The 16,204-nt window shown below is 40.3% G+C and overlaps 1 protein-coding gene across 7 annotated transcripts in view; it reads left to right on the top strand.

The window, feature by feature from the left end:
* LOC126561301 (cell adhesion molecule Dscam2) overlaps window positions 1-16,204 on the top strand; it is an 81,127-nt gene that overhangs the window by 30,137 nt on the left and 34,786 nt on the right. The window lies entirely within an intron of this gene.

The raw sequence follows: 16,204 nt of genomic DNA, 5'->3' as shown, positions 1-16,204 counted from the left end.
TTTTATTTCTCGCCAAACCATCACAGTTCTACCCTAGCGAGAGTGACTTCTGGAAAACTTTTACCTAATTAAGGGACGGCTTCATTAGCGCAGTTCAGTCGAGAGTTGGCAAACAATTTTCAGCTTCTAGAAGTATGTTTTTTCCTCACCCGGTTTTGCTATTCTGCCTGATGGTTCGTTTCATTCGTTTCGTTACTTTGTGGGACGATTCTGAGTGGTGAATAAATTTTATTTTTACTTTTCGTGAGGGAGTATTTCGTTACGTCAAAGCTTTTTCATCCACCAGTTTTTTTTTTTTGTGTGCAAGTGTACGAAAAGCGTCAATGAACATACTCGCGATAGAAAACATTGTACCGTTAGCGTTATTAACCCGAAATTTATTAGAACATTGAAGCACCATCGAATGTTCAGTTCGATGGAAAAGCTAACCTGTTTCTGCCATGTAGCTTGAAGCAGTAGTACGGAAGCGTTTATGCGACAGCAAGCTCGTGCCAGCTTCCACCTTCAAAGTTGCCTTTGGTGACTGGAAACATTTGCCTACCATCTGAGAATATGCTAATTGGATGGAAGTTTGTTTGACGAGCGCGATCGTTTGAGTGATTAACTTTCGAAAGCTTTTATGCAGCGGAGTGGATTGAGTAGTGTTACAAATAGAAAAAAAAGGAATGAAATTTCAGATATGGATTTTTAATTTATCATTAGATGTCAGAATTCAGTAGGATTTTGCTACATATTTTGCATATCACAAATTTTTGCACACGGTGGAACATCTATCATTAGAAAATTGGTTGAAATTTAAAGTCCTGAAAATTCTAATCAAGGATTTAACTGTGAACTTTATAATATATTGACGTTAATTATTAAATAAAAGCATATTTTAATTATTATTTCACTCTTCGTGACATGAATAATCATAATTTTGAAGATGACTTTAATCGCTCTTAAGTATAATAGCTGAGCCATTTGTTTCTTGTTTAGTGGTAGCTGCATACAAACAAACAACCTTTTTTTTAAACCTCTGCCATCTTACCTACCCAGAAAAACTAATCTACTTATAGAAACAAAATTTTCACTGAAAAATCCTCATTTGTTCATTAATTCATTCCTAAGCTGAACACACAAAATAAATAAGTATTAAGAAACGCTTTTAAACGCCACTGCACTAACTGTCACCGTTCATTGTTCACTTGCCACAAATACTGTCCCGTTTTCTGGTCCACCGAGTGCACACTAAACATAAACAAAAACGAAACGAAAGCAACCAGTGTAATCCGCAAACACCACAAACAACATTTCGTCCTGTTAACGAGCACCACTCGCGCCCAACGATTGTGGCCAATCCTTTTCTATCAGTGTCTTATTTAATTATCGTAACCAGCGTTCCGCACCGACGGAAGGAAAGAAAACTTTCGTCCACAAAAGCTTCCACCGTTGCGCAGAGGATCGATGGGAAAGGACCTTCACCACCACCAATCCCGCGTCCATAGGAGGGTACGAAGATTGGTGGAAGAAACAATCGCTTCAGTGTTGAATAATTCACGAGACTGCTGCAGCTGCTGGGACTTGGTTTGGAAAGGATGAATGAAAATTCAGCTGCTCTAAGTACATCGCGAAACGCGTGGCAGAAAGAGCAACAATAGCTGTTGGGAAAAGCTGTTGTGGCTACGCAACAACGTAAGACGACGAAATATCGTGCCGACACGCGTATTTTCCAGTGATAATTAGAATCACTTTAGCCCGGTCCATTGCACTGAATTGCGCTGTGGGATTTATTCGTAGCTTTTTATAATGAAGCTCTGAAACGCGGTTAGAAGTGAGGTGTGTCACAGAAAGATTTTTATTCTGTGATAAAAATTAAAAGCTTACTGAAAATATTAATAGAAAAGCCTGTGTAATGATGTCCTTTTGAAAAAAGTGATGCGATACAGAAAGGAACAACTCATGTGTACATTACACTCCGTCGCACGAATGTAAGATGGACACACTTTCCGTCGACAGGATGAATGATTAGATCCATCCAGAGCTAGCGAACGAGATGAATGATCTTTTTCTTACTGCGCTAAACACCTAAACTCTGCTTTCAGTACGATTGAATTTCATTTAGATGGACGCAATTGCTGTTCCTTCGCAATTGCTCCTCTGCTTCGCAGAACGACTGTTTTTCTATACTTTGTAAAGCAGTCTTTGTTGAATAAAAATGGGAAGAAGAATGTCTTAAAAGCCTGATTTTTTTAAATTTTTATTTCATCATTTCGTTACAAATGAACTAAAATGGTATCTTTTAAATGATTAATGATGGATATTGTTTGAGAAACTGTAAGGCAAACAATCGGACAATCACAATTTTTTATTCAAATTTGTAAAAAGACAGTTCTCAACGAACTTGGCTTAATTTGTGACATCAATTTCCTAATAAAATCATTGCCATATTCATATCACCACGATGCACTCAGTTTTGAGTCTTGATAGTTTTCTTATTTGATAATTCTACTCTATTCTAACGTAGAACTGTGAATACATTTTTTAGTTTATATTAATACATGCGGTTTAATTAAAGAACAATACAATATTTTTCACGCCACGACTGCTGTTCCGGGTTTTCACTCCCGACAAATGCCCATTTTTCTATGCAATGACCCCCTGAAAGAACGTCACAATGATGTGAATAAATGTATGTGTGAAACGTGCTAGATTTAGCTGGTTATTTTCCCCCATATGTGCTTTTACCATGCCCCACCCGGTGGACACCTGAAACAGGAAATTTATGTTAGCTGAGAGTATGTTTTCCTTCACTGCCCATTAAAAAGGCTCCCTCAAAAGGTGATAACAACAGACAAATATCACTCCGGTCCGTTGGCCATTTTCTACGCTATACCCGCACATACCAAGCGATTAAACAGAACGAAACCTGCTTTCAAAATGAAAAAAAACAGTTTTTTCAATGTCCCTTCCCCACTGCCATACAGAGGCAAACTCATTTTCCGTATAAAAACACAATATAAAACTTTTAATGTTTTGTGTTTGTCCCACGAGAGCTGAGGTTTCTCCACAAGCTTAGAAAATGCATTAAAATGTCAAACTGGGCCATCGTACTCCGGGGCACTCACGCGAAGTTTACCTCGCTGTTTGACCCGACCCTATAAGTTGTTAATAATTATTTTACACGGCACACACTTTTGTCCTCTTGTGGTCGGTGTAATGGAATGGAAAAATGTCAACCTAATCTGTTGATGAAGATTAGCTTCGAACGCAGTAGAATTCAGGAAATCTTCTATACACAATCACAAGTGCTTGTCGTCTAATCGCTGGAAAAAAATCTTTCTCCTTTCCACCGGTAAACACCATTTAGAACAACAGCCCAAGAAAAGAAAAATTAAAGCAAAAGAAACTGTCACACTTGCTAGTCGACTCTACGATGCGTAAGAATCACACCGCTTTCACGCGAGTGTCTTAACATTTATTAATTCCATTGCTTACGCCCACCACGCTACAGTTGCTGCACGCTAAAACAACACTCTTTGCGTCGGTGTAAAGTACGGCAATTCGTTTTCACGAGCAAACACAATTTCGTTCTTATCGGCAAACGCGCCTCCAGACGGGACCCGTGTCTAACGAGCAATCTGAGGTTTTATACCGTGTTGGTACCGGACGGACGGTGTGCGTCCACTGTTGAAAAGCGCAAGCAGCAAAACAGACGTACAGTTTTGGAAGCTGGATCGATTCCATCCCCCAAAAAAATAGAATCCAACCTCGCCAACTCACCGACGGACAGTCAGGATTCGGTAGTCGGGATGGATTGATAGGCTTCCATTAGGGTTAATGGTGATAGTAACGGGCAGACCAGATGGATGCCGGATTATGTAACGAGCTGTCTAATGGTTCGGTGCCGTGGGCGCAAATCCAACGGCAAGGGTGTCCTGCCTTGTGGGTGAACTTGAAACAAGTCAAGATAGTTGAATTTCGTGTTCTACCAGAGTATTGATTTTTCATCACTTCGATGGGTCAAGGAGACTGTGGAGAAAGGGAGTGTGAGAAAGAGAAGGAGTGCAATTGAATGTGTTAGTCGCTTGATGGGCAGATAACATAAGGTAAAGCACCATCGAATAAGGAAAGGGGTGCAAATGAGTACGTTTAATTATCGTACTGGCAAATGACAATACACATTTTGAAAGGCATCGCTTTGTTTGCCGGGTAGTTTTGTCATCGAAGGTTCATTTGTCGAGCTTAAGATGTTTCATTGTACGAATACTCTCTTGGCAGGTAAGCATAGCAAAGAACATCCGTAAGGAAAGCTTTTACCAATTTTCTTGATGGCCACTTGAAGTTTCCAACGAATGTTCTTTTATTTTATTGTCATTTGTCAGAGTAGAGTCGTTTATGGCTCAGTTACAGGTTAAATATCTGCAAACAATCTATTTTTTTGCATCACTCAATCATATGTGAAGGGGAAAATTTATTTAATTTATTTTCCTTAAATTTGAAATTCGATTAAATGATCCCAAAATGATCCAAAATGTCAGTGAACTAGCGTTAATTTATCTGAATTTATTTTATCTGAGCACTCAATATTGATTATTCGTTTCATTAAGGAAACATAGATACTTTGAGACTAAATTTGTATCAAATGAATATTGCAAGGCATATCCTTAAGTTACGTGAAGCTAAGTTTTTTATTATTTCGAATTGAATTGTTGCAACGACTTTTGAGAGACTATTCACGAATAAACTAAGAATGCTCGTAGCAAAACCTATAAAATAAAATACTTTACAGGATTTTTTACACGCAATTTTTACTTTAAGCCTTAAGAAGTAAAATATTTGTACAGTAAACTAAGTTGTATGAAAAAAATTTCTAGTGAATGAAAAGGCAAAAATAGCACGTGAGCTAATAAAAGCTATCTACACATTGTCTGGGATATGATTTGCAATTACCGGTATGCTTATGGAGAACTTTTTGATTCAAATTTAGTTAAAAAATCATCCATCCAACCATTCGGAAGCAGAAAATGAGTAAAATCTTTTTCAAAAGAGAAAAACCCCATCTCAACGAGCTCTATTTTTAAAATGCCCGCTTCAAAACGTTGACAAACAAACGATAAAACTTAAGCTTTCGGTTGTGCTTTGGGATTTGTTGTTTCGCCTTAATCAACCCACCATCGTGCATCGTGATCAGCACTGTGTTTGTACACTACGCACCGAAGCGAAAGGAATTTGTTCATCTGTTTTCCTTAGCAGAAACGGAACCGAAAGTATCCTTTTCATGCGGAAGTGAGTGTGTATGTCTGCCAGTGTCCGTTACACAAGTAGGATACATCCTACAGAATTTGCTCGGTGGAAAATGGACTTACGCTATTCACTTCCCAAGGCCAGCGTGGCCTTTTCGGATGGCTTGAAGCTAAAGTTTAAGGTACACGAAACTTTACCATCATCATTGCCGCTTCAACCACACGCTGGGGCATGGTAAATGTATTTAGAAACAGACACATGTATATATTGCCTTTTTCCTTTCTTTCACTGTCGTCCACTAGCTCAAGCAACGGAACCGACCGAAAACTGTCCGAGTTGTGATGTGCAAAACCAACACACACACACTCCCAATGTCCCAGCTACGAGTGTAACTCCGAGCGTGTAACGATTTTTTATGATAACATTGTACCATAAATTATGCCTTTTTATGTGTTTATTATGGTTTACGTACTTTTAAAAGCATCGCATCGTGAAAGTCTGTGTGTGTCCCCCCCGACCGGTTGTCTGTGCCGGGAGCAAACACGCTTGCACTAACGAGAAACGAAGAAAAATTACACGACAAGGATAAAATAAACCCAAAGCCTCCGACGAAAAGGCGAAGTTAAACACTAACTCCTGCCCAAACACAGGAAAGCCCAGTGTCGACGGACGGCACCAAATACACACAGAAACACACACACACACATACGCGCCGGAAAATGGCTCGTATAATGTTGCAGAAGGCGCACTAAAGTCAAGTTGACGAGACGAGGCGAAGATGATACAAAATGGCTACCACGGTCCGTTCGTTCGAAGCAACCACCACACCGGGATCTTTATTATTGCGCGCGATACAAAGTACTGGGCGTCTCCATTTTCCTATCGTCGTGCCGGTGAAGCTTGCTGCCGGAAAACGGCACAGTTGTTTTGAAACCAAGCACCGCTAGCTTCTGGATGTTGGATGGCTTTCGTTGAGAGTTTAAAAATCCGAAAAGAAAGAACCGGCGCTTACCGACTCTCGGTTCACTTTGCCGGTGCAGTTTGGAATTGACTTTTATTGTGAAAGTTCTGCTAGCAAAGCACGGCACGGCAGCGATGTTTCTATTCGGTGAGTTTGGTGGACAATCGAAAAAGTTACGCACGACCACCACCACCTCCACTACTGCCACTGCAGGATCTTCCATTCACAATGGCTTATTTTTCCGCTATTCGAATGACAGCGCAGAAAATGTCTTCGGGGTAGATGGATGGATAGATTTTTATTTTTATTCTTCTCTTCGTATCTTAAACTTTAGAGGTTCACCATCTCTCTCAGTAGGACGAGTGTCAATGAGTGTGCGGAAAAGCTTTTAAAAATTTTACACTCAAATTTGACTCGGTACGTAAGATTATTTCTTTATCTTTGTGGCGTTAGCGTAACAAAAACGGTGCCAGACAGAGGAAAGGGAATGGTCGGATTATGAGGGTGCAATTTGGAGTTGCTATAAACATAAAACCAAAAAATGTTATGCTTCTTTCACTTCGCTCATTTTTATATTTTATACCACCAAGTCAGCATTATGCAAATGTTAGGGAAGTTAAGAATTATCTGTGCCCTTCCGGGTGACAAATTGAGCCGTTTTGTAAGCTTTTGGAAGAAATTTGATAACAAAAAGCTTTTGTGTATGCTTCACTGTGTTGTTGTAATTTATACTTCACTCTTCTCACGCTTTGAAGTAACGAAACGTACTTGCAACCGTACAACCGTACAACCGTACGTTTTTTTTACCGTACAACCCACCCCACCAATGACATCAGCAATTTTAAATCTCGTTTCGTGTCATATAACCAATCAATGCAGCACCTCGAATCTTTTTGATCGATCCCAGCCCGGATTATTTCATATGATACACCATTTATTTTCCAATCACTGCACCAATTTCGGTCCCCAACTCCATTCGTGTCTATGTGATTTGCCGCCTGTCTAGATTTATTCCGTTTCCATGCTTGTGGCAAAAGTCATCATCGTTTATTTGTGCCGTAATAAAGTAGCGAACGATCTAGCTCGTGTGCTTAAAACATGACACTTGTTTTTGCTATAAAAATTGCACATTCATAAGTACGTCGGTGTACAGTGAGTGGACGAAAACCCAAAAATAAAACAAACCATATGGGATCGTTTTCTTTCTCACACACACACATCACAACACTGAACACTGAAGGTTCGAAAAAATAAACTTCTCGAATGGAGTGAAATAAAACTGAAGACATGAGCACATAAAAGAAGAAAGGAATCATTTCGAACCTTCTTGGAGTTTGGCAGGAGTTGACATTGAGTGTGTTACAAATAAAACACGTACTTACGCGCACCGGAGACACAATCTGACCCTCCGGTTCTGGTGCAAAAGAGGAAGGCAGTGTGGGATGCGTTAGAACGGCAACTGAGACGTCCGGTGATGATCGGTCGTAAGGTTTGTGACCGTTAGCACAATAAAGCTCGCGATAAAACAAGTGAGCTGTGATGCCTTTTTTCGGCGAGTTTTGTAATGGCAGAATAGATACAAATATTTGGAGGGAAAGGACTCTTGTCACATAAAAGAGAGGTTTTCAAATTTTGAGCTGTCTGGAGCAGATATGAAGGCCTTAAAGTGCTCTTGCATTGTCTACGTTTCTTTCTTTCAAAATCATAAAAGTACATTTTTTATTAAGAAAAAATGAAACATTTCTTCCATCGTCTAAGTATTTCACATTGGCAGCACGAACAGCAAACTGAATCGAATTCTAACCAAACGCACATGCGAAATGTTGTCCGACCATTTATATCACTAACCATAGATGATTTGATTCCAAACTGTACCTGATTTGTATGTTGATTGACTGTGGGTCGATGCACGTGACACTAACAAAGATCACTAACGAAACGAAAAACAACCGATTGGAAGGCATTCAGATCACGGCTGTCGGTCACCTGACGGAAAATTAAAAGAAAAAAAAATACATAAACAGTCCGGAAGATATCAACTTCAGTGTTTCCCTCGTCAAAGAGGTTGCCACATTTCACTGTGCCAAGCGCGCTACCAGGCACGGGTTTTGGCTTGATTGCTTCTGTCATGATTCCGAACGGAACTGTTGGCAGTAAAAGCGAGTCCGGCAGGACCGTTGTGAATGACGGAGATTTTCTTCACATGACGGACGGGTCTCGACGCACATCAAAAGCGACGCACAGGACAGCGGCACTGGCACGTTTGTTGAAATAACGAATTTAGTAACGGACACGTTTTCTCCCTGTGCGTCGCTCACTGCTAGAAGTGTCCACTGCTTGTGCCACTGGACAACAGCAAGAAAAATCTTGGACAGTTTTAATGGTGTTCGCTACATAGAACGTTTGGAGGAGAAGTTTAAAATTGATGATATGAGGAAATGTTGCATGCTCGAGCTCGGGAATAAGTTGATAGCAGGTTTAACAGTAAGTTTGGTAATTGTAAAGAGAATCAAATGGCTTATATAATGGTAAAAAAGTTAATAGTTTTGTAGAATAATAATTTTCATTGGATAGAAATGTAAAAAAAAAATCAACCGAGGTGTATCTTAACTATAATTTAAGTGTAAGCTTGTAGCCCGGCCGTCTTATATGAATTTTTTTTAAATGTTTAAAGAAAGATTAATTAATAACGTTTCCCGTCCAAATATTCCAACTGTGGCTCTCTTGATTTTGCTTGTGTTTGAATATTTTTCAAAAAGAAAACTTTCCCCATGCCACTTCTCTTTAATCGGCAACAAATCATTGCATTTGATGCTGATGTGAGTGCGATTGCTGACAATATGCTCACCAACTGCTATCACACCTCGCCTAAAGACACTTTCCACGAAAACGGTTCCTCTGTCTGTGTGTGCCTCTCTCTCTCTCTCTCCCTCGATGGCATAACGTGCACCTTACAAATAATCACCTTCACTTGCGCTTTTTCCTGGTTTGAAAGGCTCACCCAGTACACCGGGCGTTCGTACATAGCATTTTGACAAGTTTGAAATGGTCCAATTTTAAACGGTACAGCACTGAAAAGAATCATCTACTGGGTGGGAGAACTGTTTTTTTTTTTACCATGTCGTTCAGATCCTTCGCTGTGAGCTTTTCTTTCTCTGAGCGTAACGGCATCGTTCCTTACCCAACCTAAAACGGTACCACCCGACTACCGGGATGCTGCAATATGCTAATGGTTTTGGTTGCGCACAGTATGAGGCTCCTTTGCCGTGGGGACAGCTCGACATTTTTTGTGTGTTTGCGTTAGTGGTCCGTATTCTCCGCACAACGCGGTACGCCTGTCAGTGCAAATGACAGCACATATTCCCTAACGAGCAAGAAGGCAACCGACTTCGCACTGTCGTCGACGTTGACAGTGAAAAAACGTTGGGCTGCGAAGCTTGAGTCGGCTTGCTGGTTTGTCCAGTGACTGTGTATGTTTCCCCCCTTCAAAAGCAAAAGAAAAACTCGCTCGAAAAAATGGAATTAAAAAAAAATTGTAAACGCTCACAGGGGGCTAGTTTTTCGGCGCTGGTACGCATTTGCAGTGTGCAGAGAAACAAAATGTCTCCGGGAAAAATTGGTCTTCCGGTAGCGGTCTCTCGAGCGGGCAAGTTTGTTCGTAATTTTCCACAATGTTGCATTAAACTATGGCTAGGTAGAGAGTGGTTCGGTAGGGAAACACCTCTTCCCATCGCTAGCCTACTTCCCTACCCGCGAACATTCGTGCTGAAAGTACCAGAATTTAATTAATTTTCACACAACATTTCCTCGATTGGATTATACAAGGCACGGGTCTAACTGCTCTCGCTCTATGCCGACTGTCGTCTGCCGAGAGCCAATCATTGTCAATTGCCACTGAGTTAGCGATGACTATTTTAAAGGTTGGAACCATTTCTTCCAGCAATGGATGATAGTAGACCTGCGGCTGGACCGTGCGCTGCGTTTCGATTGTCCCGGCCGTTTCTACCACACTCAACGTACCTACATGCAAAAGCTCCGAAATCCCATTTTCCATTGTGACACGCTTAAACAAGCGCTCTGCCGAGCGAGTGGAAAATGGAACGGTTTTCGATTAGTAACTGAAGGGTCTATTTCAGGACCCTACCGTTAGCGTAGGATGGCTTACATGTTTCCTCGCCAACTATGCACCCACACACACACACACACACACACACACACACACATACCTCACTCACTCACTTACACAAATCTACTTTTCCTTCGAACCGGAAAAGACACTCGCACTGTCAGTCTCTCATTAGCTATTTCACGTCATTTGCCAGTGTTGTGGCGGTTGCCTGACGGTGATACAATTTTCCAACGAACAAAACCGACACGTGGAAATGTAGTGGAAAATTGGTACGCGTTTTGTGTTGCTGTGTTGTCGGGCGCGCGCCGAAAATTAAACCTCCATCCTCCAGCCGGCTGGTTACGAAGGTCGAAGACGTGACAGTCGGCGCGACAGTTGTTAGGCTTGTGCTGTACCACGTGTACCGTACGAACCACTGTTTTTGAAAGGAGTAAAGGGTACTTTATCTCAACGCGTACACACAAACACACACATACATGCTGCCATTGGGAACATTTGAACAATCTCATTAAGGAGGGAAAAAGTTAAAAAAAAGTATTCTTGATGCTCACTAATTAGCTGCACTTGGTGATGATTTGCAATTATTGTTTGCCATGTCGCACAGAAACTGTGTCGAAGTAGTACGTATTTCTAAGAAGATGGTACAAAAGGTTGTATTTGAAGGTTCGGAATAGTTACGGTGGTATCGAAGTGCTGGTTGTCTAAAGATATATTTGGTAATTAATTGGTAATTTGTCGTATGACCATTTGTTAGATGCTTTTCCCTTTTTTAAGAACTTTTTACATTTTAAAGCAGTTTTCATAATTTGTGCTTCTTTCAAACAAATTCTGAGGCTTGTGGTTGTTGGTCTTCCATAATAGAATAAAAGTTCAATGCATGATTCTTGAACTATTACACATTTAAGAGCTGCTATATTTTCCTTTACTAAACATTGCTTAACATGAACTACATGGAGACGCATGGTTCTTTGTATATGAAGGAATGAAACTTTTAAATTAGTCAGCATACTAGCCTAAAACTACTCACTTACTAGAATTGCGCATAAGACTAAGCTTTGATATCAAATTGTTTGGTAGAAGAAAATAAACTAGTTACTATTCAATACCTAGTCAAGTCCAATCAAAACATTGCACTGCTATCTATAGGCCACTAAAGCGCTTCGAATGATTCTATTAGAAAGCACACATTTTGAACACATTTTCTATATTATTAGCATGGTTTCAAAAAATACTATCGTCTCCACCATCTGGTTTTTTATCCTTCTAACAATCAACATGCATACCGAAAGCACTTCCGCGTAACCCATCTAATGCTCTCACACAAAATATGGTACAGGGCTCCAACTCCAATACACACACACAGCAGTGAGATTATTATTTCACGCTTGCTTACCACCTGTGAGAATATCCAGCGATTATCTTCGATAAAATATGCGCAATGGTGTTGCGTGAAAACAAAACTTTTCGTAGATTACATTTTTGCTTTCCCTCTCTCCTTTCCTTTCGCCTCTTGCGGCACGAGAATGCGTCCAGAAAAGGAACAAACCCGGAACACTGTTCATAAACATGCTTAAAATGTTACCTTCTTTACTAAGGGCAGATGTGGAAAGCATAGCGTAAAGTTTTTTTTTTCCAAAAAGCTTTTTCTCCACTCACCGGTGTAAACGTGCATAATTTACTGTCGTGAAATGTTTGATGACTAACTTTTATGCCTTGTGTGTTTGTTGAGTTTCGTACGAAAAAGGAATAGAAAATAAATCCTCATATCTTCTGCCGCACCATTTTACGCTTTCTCGAAGCTGGCCGTGTCTGTGTTATTTGAAAATGAGAGGAAAAGAACATCTCCTTTCATCTTTTCTTCATCTCTTATTTTGCGTTCGGTATCCCAATACCGAACTGATATGGCAAAGTCAACTGAAAATGACAACAGACGGCTTTTACCGGAACAGGGTCAGGGTAACAGCTTTTCAGGTGAATATTTCCTGTCCAGGAAAGGAAAGCAAAGACAATGTGTAGGCTTGCCACTTGTTTTACGTTTTTGTCCATCTTTCACCTTGCTTTTCCTCTTGCGAGGGTGTAAAACAGCCCCACTGGAAGTGGTTTTAGCTGATGCAAAAACGCCGCCCAGAATAGTGAAATCGTTCGTTTAAATTGAATTTGAGATCAGGTGCCTTTTCGAACGCTGAATGGCCCAATCGAGAGGATGAAGCTTGAAAGGGAACCACCTTTGGAGAAGACTAAAGAAGACGATGTCGAGCGAATAATGAACAACGCAGAATAATGATGACCTTTTTACCATACCGCCGATCTAAGTTATCACTCGTGTCTCTTACTCGTACACTTACTGTTCTCTGTTTTTTAAGGGATATTATTTATTAGCGCTTTTCCACTGCGCAACGCATACCATAACCCACAAAGGGAGAAAGAATTGGTGGAAAAGTAAGTAGTAAGTGGAACCATTGGGGACATATCTTACTTTATGGGGTGGAAAAATTGTCGGGAAACGAAAACCCAAAACCGACAGTCATCAAAAAACCATCGCACAGCAAATGGAAGCGTGCTGAAGCTAATTGTTGCAAATTGCTATTGAGTGGGACGGTAAATCATGTCACTTGTTCTTTCTTTTTGTGTTGCAAAATTAAATCTGGCAGCTCTTGCAGCAACCGATTTACTATCATTTTTTGACAGGAAATTCAACTTAAATGTTTTCAAAAAAAAAAGCTTTTTCTAAAAAAAGAAACAGAACATTCATATAACAAGTAAAAATATTTATTCTAATGCATTCTCGTGACGAGGTAAGATTTACTACGATAGTATTATAACATTTTACAACCAGGCTTTTTTCATACAACAAAACAAAATTGTTTGATCATATGACACTCATGAGCGAGACCTTCTTTTGTAGCTCATATCAATTACATTTGCCCCATTGACAGGTGAAATATGATCTGTCATTGGTTCGAATAAAGGAATAATTATCGTGTCCCCATTCTACAACACAGGCAAACAAAACAATCAGAAGATAAAAGCTTTTGATGCCATTTGGTTAAATTATGCTACAATAATTACCACCATATGAGATTTATTTACTATAGGATATCGTTTACGGATTTTATTGTGTAGTTCTTTTTTCGGGTTACATTTTATTGACACTGCTTGCAGTGCCAACACACGTTAATTGAAGACTTTAATAGTTTTAGCAAAACAACACCAAACAAACAGAAACATAAACCCGCCTAGTTAAACTAACAAATTTCATGGAACAGTTTGTAAAGTAGAATAATATAAAAATTATGAAAAAAATGAATAAAGTCTAAACATGTAAAACAAAACATGGCAAACAATATCATCAATCAAGTGATTCAATTTAGGATCAAAGACGAAAAAAAAAACATCATTACAATATTTTAATCTCTTAAATAAAGGCTGAAACTTTTGCTAAAGTAACCAAACTTGAAGACAAGTTTCCTCGAAACAAACTCATTTATCATTCACAAAATGATTGAACAACTCACCAACACAGCAACACACGTCGGCTTGTAAATAAACATTATTGCCTGCCTGCGACTTCTCAGCATAAACTCACCCTATGGGAAGGAAAAACCAATCTCTAATCCACCCCTGCAGCACGTACCGAAACCCGTGCACGTACGCCATTCGCACTGTGTGCGTGAGCTGCGTGATATCAGTCAGTGGTTTGATACAAGGCCACTCAATCTTAGAACTAATTACAACCATCCCACCGTACAAAACCAGCGCCCCAGCTGCACGGTTCGTTCCATCTTGGTTAGTAAGTTAGACCGCCGCAGATAGATCGTGGTACACACGATCGAAGCCCAAGCAGCAACGAGGAAGCGTGAAGGATGTCCCACAGAGTAGTACGGTTGCACATGTAGCTGCGGGTACGTTTTTGTAAGGCAATTAAAATTACGGCAGGGCGGAAATTCGTTTCCAATTTACGTCGGGTTTTTCTATTTACTATCGCTGCCACAACTTTCCGGGGCCCGTTTGCTGCAGGATGAAGCTAAAACTATCGTTACGTTATCGAATCGCAGCGAAATACACGGCAGACGAGACAAGCAGCCGATGGAAAGTGGAACTAATTAAATGGAAATATTCATAAAATTAATTGCCCGTCCTCCATTTGCACCGTTTAGATGAACTGCACCAGACTGCGCTGCTACTGTTTGCGGGAAGAAAGAAGCAAACGTGGATGCGGTTCGCTAGGCGTGCACGTTATTCGCGCTTGGAAGAATGCAATTCTAAAGTGCAATTTATTGTATCGCTTCTTCGAGCTTCTTACACTCGAATCCCGATGGCTCCGGGATGGCTCATACGGCAACCAACGCAAGCTTTGTTGCGATGCATCAAGCAGAGAAAGGCACTAACCGGTCCGGATATGGTGTTTAATTTGCTATACTGTATTTAAAGCACATTATCCCACCGACACTAAATGGGGCGCATCCATTGGGCGCTCATTGCACAACGAAGGTTCCAATTTAGCAAGCCGTAACCGTGCCTGATGCTGGACGGGATGAAACGGAATTATTTAGTAAACCGTTTCTTTTTTTGCCTACGAACAAACCTTCCCAAGGTTAGTCGCTTTGGGGCAACGCTTCGAGTGGTTGTGTTGTGTGCTCGATTTTATTCAACCGGATTTCACACGCAACCATCGCACACGGAACGACAGACGGTTGTTGTGAAAAAGGATAACGAAGGACGGATTTCCTTGGCGTAATGAATTCAGCCAGCATTCCAACGCAAGCGCCGAATGGCATTAAAATGCCACCAAGCCGCGACCGAAGACCGTGAGCAATGGGTGGAAAGTTTTTACCGGTGAAAAAAACCATATCTGCCTTCTTTCTGTCTTCCCAACAATTCCTCCTTTGGTAAAAAGAAAGAATTTCTCTCTCCCTCGAAAGACAAGAGGATGCGTTTACCACAATCCGATCTTTGTGGCTTGTTTTTAGTTCTTCTTTAGAGTTGCTGTAGCCTTGCTAGTGCAACAAAAGACGGATGGAATCGAGTGACGGTTGGAGTTTTATTTCAATTCTTCTGTCTTTCGAAGGCTGACGCTCAATGGCAAACGAAAATGTTGCCAAAGGAAATAAATAGGATGGTCTAGTGGCGTTGTGGCACTGTTTTTTTTTTCCTCTGTTCCCCTGTCTCTCCACTGTGTTGTATGGATTGGCAGATGCACATACATTCACAAACACAAAAGAACCGCAGGCCGTGCTTTTGTTACTTCATTTCCTGGTGGTGCACCATTAAGCAAACCAACTGAATGATAGAAGAAACGGAATTAGTTGTTCTGTGTAAGGTAGCTCGGTGGTTTTATGATGAATTTTTCGATGGCTCATCGTTTTATGTTCTTCGAAGACACTTTTCTCAAATGCTTGTTATTTAGTTAACTTGAGAAATAACAATATTAAAAGATTGAAGGAATGCCTTTTATCTGACTCAAAACGGAGTCTGCAAAGTATTAAAGAAGTTGCAGTTTGAAAAAATAAGCGTTCATCTAGTTTATTGAGATACGTTTAAGTCATTAGCAATCTTTCTCAAATTCAAACGATAATTTTCAACCACTATCTCATCACGATTTTCTGTACGTTTGCTTGAGTTGATGCCATTGATGGACTAACCGGGTGCGGGACACATCTTCGACGAAGAGGCTCAATCCTCTTATACCTCTTGTAGGCTAAAGTTTTTGACAAAACATTCGCGCCATAATTTATATAGCATTTCCAAAGATTCTACATGCGATTAAAAACTGGCTTTGTTTGATATTTTTCTCCATCGTTACATTAAAATTCAGGTTTTGTTCTATAAATCTGATCTTCAAAAATAGTTACTTAATATTGAAAATTGAATAACCCAGAAAATATTAG

Source organism: Anopheles maculipalpis, chromosome 3RL (genome assembly GCF_943734695.1).
Source record: "Anopheles maculipalpis chromosome 3RL, idAnoMacuDA_375_x, whole genome shotgun sequence".
NCBI lineage: Eukaryota > Metazoa > Arthropoda > Insecta > Diptera > Culicidae > Anopheles > Anopheles maculipalpis.
Note: the sequence above shows the minus strand (reverse complement) of the source record. Positions and strands in the feature narration are given on the sequence as shown.